The following is a 7,369-nucleotide window of genomic DNA, read 5'->3' as shown; positions in this document are numbered from 1 at the left end:
AAAATCAAAGGGAAAAGGAAGGTAAGTGGCCGGCCTAGGCAATGTGAAAACAAGGCTTGCCACTTTTCCAACTTTCCTTTTCCTACACTTGATAGTTTCCCTTTTTGTGAAAAATTGCCAATTCCATTGTTCAACCATATTAATGATAAATCTAATTATTTAATAATTAAAAATAATTATCAAATAATATATTATCATTTACTCTATTAATAATGAAACTAATTAAAGTTTCCTAATTAATAAATATGCCCTTCAAAATCTCTATTTACTGTTTTGCCCTTAATAAGTGCTAAATTCTCAAACTGACAAGTCCATCTTGAGAATTTTTAATTGATTAATTAAAATCAATTAAATGAGTCTTACAAGTAATATCATCTCAACTAGTGAGGGGACCATGGGTCTATATATCCGAGCTTCCAATAAGCAGATCTAGAATTTACCACTTAAATTCACTGACTTATTAATTCTTCGTTGAATCCACACATAGAACTCAGAATTGCACTCTCAGTATATAGAATGCTCTATATGTTCCACCATATAGACACATTATTAGTTATCCATTGTTATAATCCTAATGTGATCAATGATCCTCTATATGGATGATTTACACTGTAAAGGGACTTAAATTACCGTAACACCCTACAATGTATTTTATCCTTAAAACACTTAACCCTGTATAAATGATATTTCAACTAAGTGAAATGAGTACTCAATCATTTATCTCGTTTGGTTAAGCTCGAAGGAAATCACCCTTTGCTTACTATTCGCCAGATAGAAGCTATAGATTCCATATTTATGTTAGCGCTCCCACTCAATCGCACTACCGTGTTCCCAAAATGTATGTATTGCCCAGACTAAAGATTTAGGCTTAACTAACAAATCAAAGAACACGAATAATACTCTTGAAATTAAGCCTAACCATATCAGGATTTAGATCATGTGATCTAGGATCAACTTATGATATTGAATTGAATAGATGTTTACGGTAAGTTTCAAAATATAATTCAAAGTTCAATATCGGTCCATTCCAATGCATACTCCATGCATCCAACCTGAGCTTTACTTTAACCTATGTTCTGGAAAGAACATAACATTTCTCCAAATGTAAGTAAACTCTGTTGTAGATTGTCATATCAGTGAAACCCAGTGTTCTGATAAATCTAGGAATACTTTATTCACATAGTCATGTTTATTTTCCACTGTGTTGACAACACAATAAACATGTTCAAGTATGTGAAAGGGGTTTGGATGAATTTATAAATCAAATAGACAAGCAATTGATTAAGTGAACCAAAACATACACAAGTGAATGAAAAATTACTTCTGTCACTTTATTGATATAGAATAATCTGGATTACATTGAAACAGAGTTTTATTTAGGGCATAAAACCCAACAAACTCCCACTTGCACTAATATAAAACAAATCAGTACATTTCAATTAATCCTAAATTCTGACGGTGCTTTTCGAATGAAGTTACTGCCAAGACTTTGGTGAATGGATCAGCCAAGTTATCCTGCGTATCCACTTTCTCCACCAGTACATCCCCTCTTGCCACATATTCTCTGATAATATAATACTTTCTTTCTATGTGCTTACTTCTCTTGTGGCTCCAAGGTTCCTTACTGTTGGCTATAGCTCCACATATTCTCTGAATCCATACCGGCTGACCATCGCTTCCGTTGCGGACTTGCCATTGCCTGTTTATAGGTCAATGAGTCGTCATCAATACCGTCACCAACGACCATATTGATTTCACCATCCAAGCCATAACGAGATGGTTTTGTAGAAACCCTCCCACTACGACGAGGAGCGGTGACTTTCTGAACAGGAGCTTTAGTAGTAGTTTTCTCAGTTGCTACAACTGAGGGAGTGGGATGCTCCCCTTCTTGAGTAGAAGAAGATGGTACATTTGAAGGAACAGTATCTGTGAGCATTTCCTCTAATACAATTTCACTTTTCGGTTTGTTGTCTTTCATATAGTTGTCTTCAAGGAAAGTAGCATTTGTAGAAACAAACACCTTGTTATCCTTGTAACTATAGAATAGTCCACCCCTAGTCTCTTTAGAATTTCCGACAAACATGCAAACCTCAGTTCGTGATTCCAGTTTGCCTTCTTTCTTTCTTAAGACGTGAGCAGGGCACCCCCAAATCCTATAATGGCGCAAACTAGGTGTGCGACCATTCCATAGTTCGACGGGTGTCTTAGGGACTGCTTTAGATGGAACAACATTTAAAATGTCGTTTGCCATTTGAATAGCATATCCCCAGAAGGACGTAGACAGAGTTGAGTAACTCAGCATAGACCTAATCATTTCTAAGAGAGTGCGATTTCTTCTTTCTGCAACTCCATTCTGCTGTGGAGTGCTAGGGGCAGTATATTGGGATTCAATTCCAAGTTCAATTAAATGATCTTTGAACTGCATATCCATATATTCTCCACCCCTATCAGTTCGCAAGATCTTTAATGTTTTACCTAATTGGTTTTGAGCCAAAGCATGAAATTCCTGAAACTTTTCAAACGTTTCGCATTTCTTTGCATTAGGTAAAGAAAACTATATCTAGAGAAATCATCAATGAAAGTGACGAAATACTCATAACCTCCTCTGGCTTTTACATTCAGCGGTCCGCAAACATCTGAATGTACTAACCCTAGGGGTTCTTTGGCACGCTCTCCCTTTGCAGAGAAAGAACGTTTGGTCATTTTTCCTTCTATGCAAGACTCGCAGACTGGCAGTTCTCCTAAGACAACATTTTTCAATGGACTGTCTTTGGTTAGCCTATTGAGTCTATCAAAGCCTATATGACCTAAACGTAAATGCCATAGATAAGTTTGATTATCATTATCAATCTCTTTTCTCTTAAGGCTTCTAGGTTTAGCTACATTGAAAAGTTCAGTATTTAGTGAGATTTGAGTATCAGGTCTTAAAACATAAAGCCCTCGTTCCATGTTTGCAACACATATATGAAATCCATTACGAGAAATTGAACAATTTGAACTCGAAAAATTCAATATATAAAATTGTGTCTGTAAACATGAAACACTAATCAAGTTTCTACTAAAATTAGGAATATATAAAACATTCTCTAAAAGTAAAAACTTCTTAGAATTAAACTTGATTCGAGCCGTTCCTCTTGCTTTAATCGATACCAACTCGCCATTTCCAACTTTAAGCTTTAACTCATCCGGGTGAAGATTCTCCCAAGTTTCAAGCGGTAATGAAGAACATACATGGTTAGTAGATCCAGAATCAACAATCCAGGAGGATTTGTCGTTCTCTAAAACACATGATTCAAATACAAAAGCATCACCTTCGTTTGAATTGTCTAGAAACCTGGGACATTGTTCTTCTTTATGTCCCTTTCCATTACAATTCACACATAGAACATGATGTCTGATAATTGTACTTGAAGAAGCAGCTTTGTTAGAGCCCTCATGCTTAATCTTCTTCCTCTGATTAGAGCTTGCAATGCTAGGAGGTCTCATTGCAATTAGATCCCGCTCATGGGCCCTCAACTCACACTCGAGTTTGTCCATGTCGGAGGAGTTAGGATTGTTCAATAAGTAATATAGAACAAAACTGTTATACTCCTGAGGAAGACTATAAAGTATGAGTTTTACCCATTGTTCCTTTGATAAATCAATTCCTAGTAGATTTGCCTTTTGGAATTTCAGATTCATCAACAATAGGTGCGAGTTAATGCAACTACCAGGATGCATTTTCACACTATTGAGTTCTTTTGCAAAGATACTAACTATGAGTGGATCGGGATGAGGGTTATTCATATTGGCACTACAACATATCAATAAACAGAAGTAAGGTTTTGGTTCTATAAATTCATACACAGGTTCAGAAAACAAATAATCACTTATGTTATAAAAATACTAAATCTAACATAGTTTATTTTCCAAGGTTTCCAACGAACTGATACAGTGTCCCGTTTAGGCGAGAGTCAAAGCATCATCCATTGAATAGAGTTGTCAATTCATCTAAAATGTCAAACATTCTAGCAACCTTTTATTCGATCAAGATTGGAATTCAGCGTTGTCCCGTTTAGGCGAGAGTCAAGGAAATTCTATATTATGAGCTTCTACCATTGTTTCGTATTCTTATAAGTCTTACATAGTCGCCACCATTAGGGTGGTCATGAACCATATAAATAAACCTATAAGAATACTTATCTTTCGAGATTAAACGGCGCTAAGTTGCTAATGAACGTTCCTCCATTAGGGAGGATTACTCACTAAAACAATAGCTATGTAAAACCAACAATGGAGATCGAATTTCTCTTTGATTAAAGCTCATTAGTTAAACATGTATTTTGTTTAATCATTTATATTCCATATCTCAATAATGAAATATTACAAATACAAGTAAAAACTTTAATTAAATTTCAAAAATGGAATAATTTTGAAAAATATCTTATTTAAGTTGTTTAGAAAATCTAAATACCCAACTTAAAAATATTCTTCAAACAATGACTTAATTAAATATTACCAATTAAGTAGTAACCACTTAATTTAGAAGATATTTCATTTTAAGTTCCCATATTTAGAAAATATCAACTTAAAAAATATCTAAGGAATCTTAATAACCAATTGCCAAAATTCCTCAACTTAATTTATAATAGGAAATTCAAAAATATTCAAATCCAAGTTGATTTGATAGATTTAACTAAATCTCAACTTAAATAGGAATATTTAATGAAATTATAAAATTAAGATTCAGAAAGAATTTATATGGTTATAATTCCATATTTAATTAAAAACAAGAAAAATACATATAGCTTTCCAGAATATGACTATTCAAACTATGTTTTTCTTAAATTAATTTCAAGGAAAAATGAAATTAATTATGTTGCTAATCAATCTTTTATTAGGTCAAACTAATATAATTAACCTATCACAGTTATCCAAATCAGGCAAATGGGCCTTCACAATTGGGGTTGTTCATGTGAGGGAAAGCTGGGTCCAGTATGTCGCACCCACTTCTAAGGCTTCCATCTGTCACACAAGGCCCAAAAGAGAGGAATTTAGCCTTACAATGAATAACTGTTATTAATTGAATAGGCTCACAACTAAATGAGCCTAAATAAAATCTATCAGTTATGATATTTTATTTAGCAACAACCACCTATATGTATCTATAATAGAAATTAAACATATAGGCTCACACAGGCATACACATTTGGATGGATCCTATCATGTTGCTAGGTCATACACAGATGAAAGAAGTTTGTAAAAATTACCTGTTACAAATTATTTACTTGATCTATCGTCAATTGAACCTTTGGTTAAAACTAGATCATCTGATCTATCTTCAAGTTAACCAAGGCAATTTAGATCAAGCAATAATAGGTTTTAGAAAACTTACAAACAATCTAAAACACATACTCCTGCAACAAGGTTAGATTTGGATAGTTGGATGTAGGATTCATTTAATTTTAATCATTTATTTCGAAAAATAAAAATAAAATTAAACCTACCATTTTGAAAAATTAGGTTTTGGGTAACCTAAATGTCATTTCAAAATAAATTGCTAACTTTCCTTTTAAATTTCATGTTATTTAATAAATTAAATAATAAAATAGAAAATGGTAAATACATACCCTTTTCTTGTTTTACAATTTAATTTAATTAAAAAATAACAAAATTTAAAAGTTAACAAAAATACCTTATTTCCTCTTTTAAAATTATCATGATTATTGTGATCTTATTTTAATTAAGGTCAAGTTACCAAAAAAAAAATTAATATCTGACCTTAAAAAAAAAAATAAAATAATCAAATTTTAAAGGAAATAAGAAAAAAAGTAAGCAAAACTTGATTTTTTCCTATTTTCAAAATCAAATTACACTAATATCTAAAATTAATTTTAAAATTTATTTCTGATAATTAGATTTGAAATTTGAAAAACAAAAATCAACATACAAAACTACACAAAAAATCAGAATTTAATTCCATGAAATAGCATGAAAAATCGAAAAAATTGGATGAACTGTACGGATGGCATGCTGTGCATGGCCATCCGTGCGCGGATCTGGGTGCATGACCGAGAGATCACGGCGCAGGGAGGCTGCAAGCAGCCATTCCGCGCGCGTGATCATGTTGCTCGTCACCCCGATTTTTCCAATTTTCAAAAAATCATAACTAATTCAAATTAAATCGAAATCGAGTTCTGTAAAAAAGTAAATTGCTTAGAATTTTCCAAACTATCCAACAAAAATAATTACAGCATAAAAACAGTAACCATTTTTCCCAGAATTCACAAACAACATTCAAACATCAATATGACACTCAAAGCAACATGATACCATCCAAAAAACAAGCATATCGTTTTAAGTCCAAATTTCTTGCAAGCAAATCAATTACCATGGCTCTGGTGCCAATTGTTGGAAGTTATTTTACCAGGAACTTAGATCTACTCAAAAGTATGTTGATTTAACAACCTAAATATGAACTTCTAAAACGATATGAAATTAAACACATAAGAGTATCAGAAATCTTACAGTGATTGCAGCGGAATATATGTGTCTCCTCCCACTCAGATCTCTAACCCTTGATTCCTTTCTATAGCAGAGTATAATCAAGATCTGAGCCTGAAAGTCCTTCTTTGTTGTCTCTGAAATCTACACAGCCTTCCTTACTATGATTGAGGTATTACTTGATGTGTGTGTGCACTACTCTAGCACTCATACATTTCGAAACAGTGAAGGGATAGAGAGAGAGAGGGTGGCGGCTCAGAGAGAATTTTCTGAGAGAAAATTCTTTCAGAATAATGCTGTGAAAAGCTTTTTCAGTTGTACAGATGTATGAAACTCTGAAGCCTTTGCCTTCTATTTATAGAAGACCACCAAGGGCTATGATTGACATTTTGAATTGAGAAAATCAAAGGGAAAAGGAAGGTAAGTGGCCGGCCTAGGCAATGTGGAAACAAGGCTTGCCACTTTTCCAACTTTCCTTTTCCTACACTTGATAGTTTCCCTTTTTGTGAAAAATTGCCAATTCCATTGTTCAACCATATTAATGATAAATCTGATTATTTAATAATTAAAAATAATTATCAAATAATATATTATCATTTACTTTATTAATAATGAAACTAATTAAAGTTTCCTAATTAATAAATATGCCCTTCAAAATCTCTATTTACTGTTTTGCCCTTAATAAGTGCTAAATTCTCAAACTGACAAGTCCATCTTGAGAATTTTTAATTGATTAATTAAAATCAATTAAATGAGTCTTACAAGTAATATCATCTCAACTAGTGAGGGGACCATGGGTCTATATATCCGAGCTTCCAATAAGCAGATCTAGAATTTACCACTTAAATTCACTGACTTATTAATTCTTCGTTGAATCCACACATAG

The sequence above is a fragment of the Cannabis sativa genome, chromosome 5 (assembly GCF_029168945.1).
Source record: "Cannabis sativa cultivar Pink pepper isolate KNU-18-1 chromosome 5, ASM2916894v1, whole genome shotgun sequence".
Lineage (NCBI taxonomy): Eukaryota > Viridiplantae > Streptophyta > Magnoliopsida > Rosales > Cannabaceae > Cannabis > Cannabis sativa.
The sequence above is the reverse complement of the archived record's forward strand: the minus strand, read 5'-3'. Positions refer to the sequence as shown.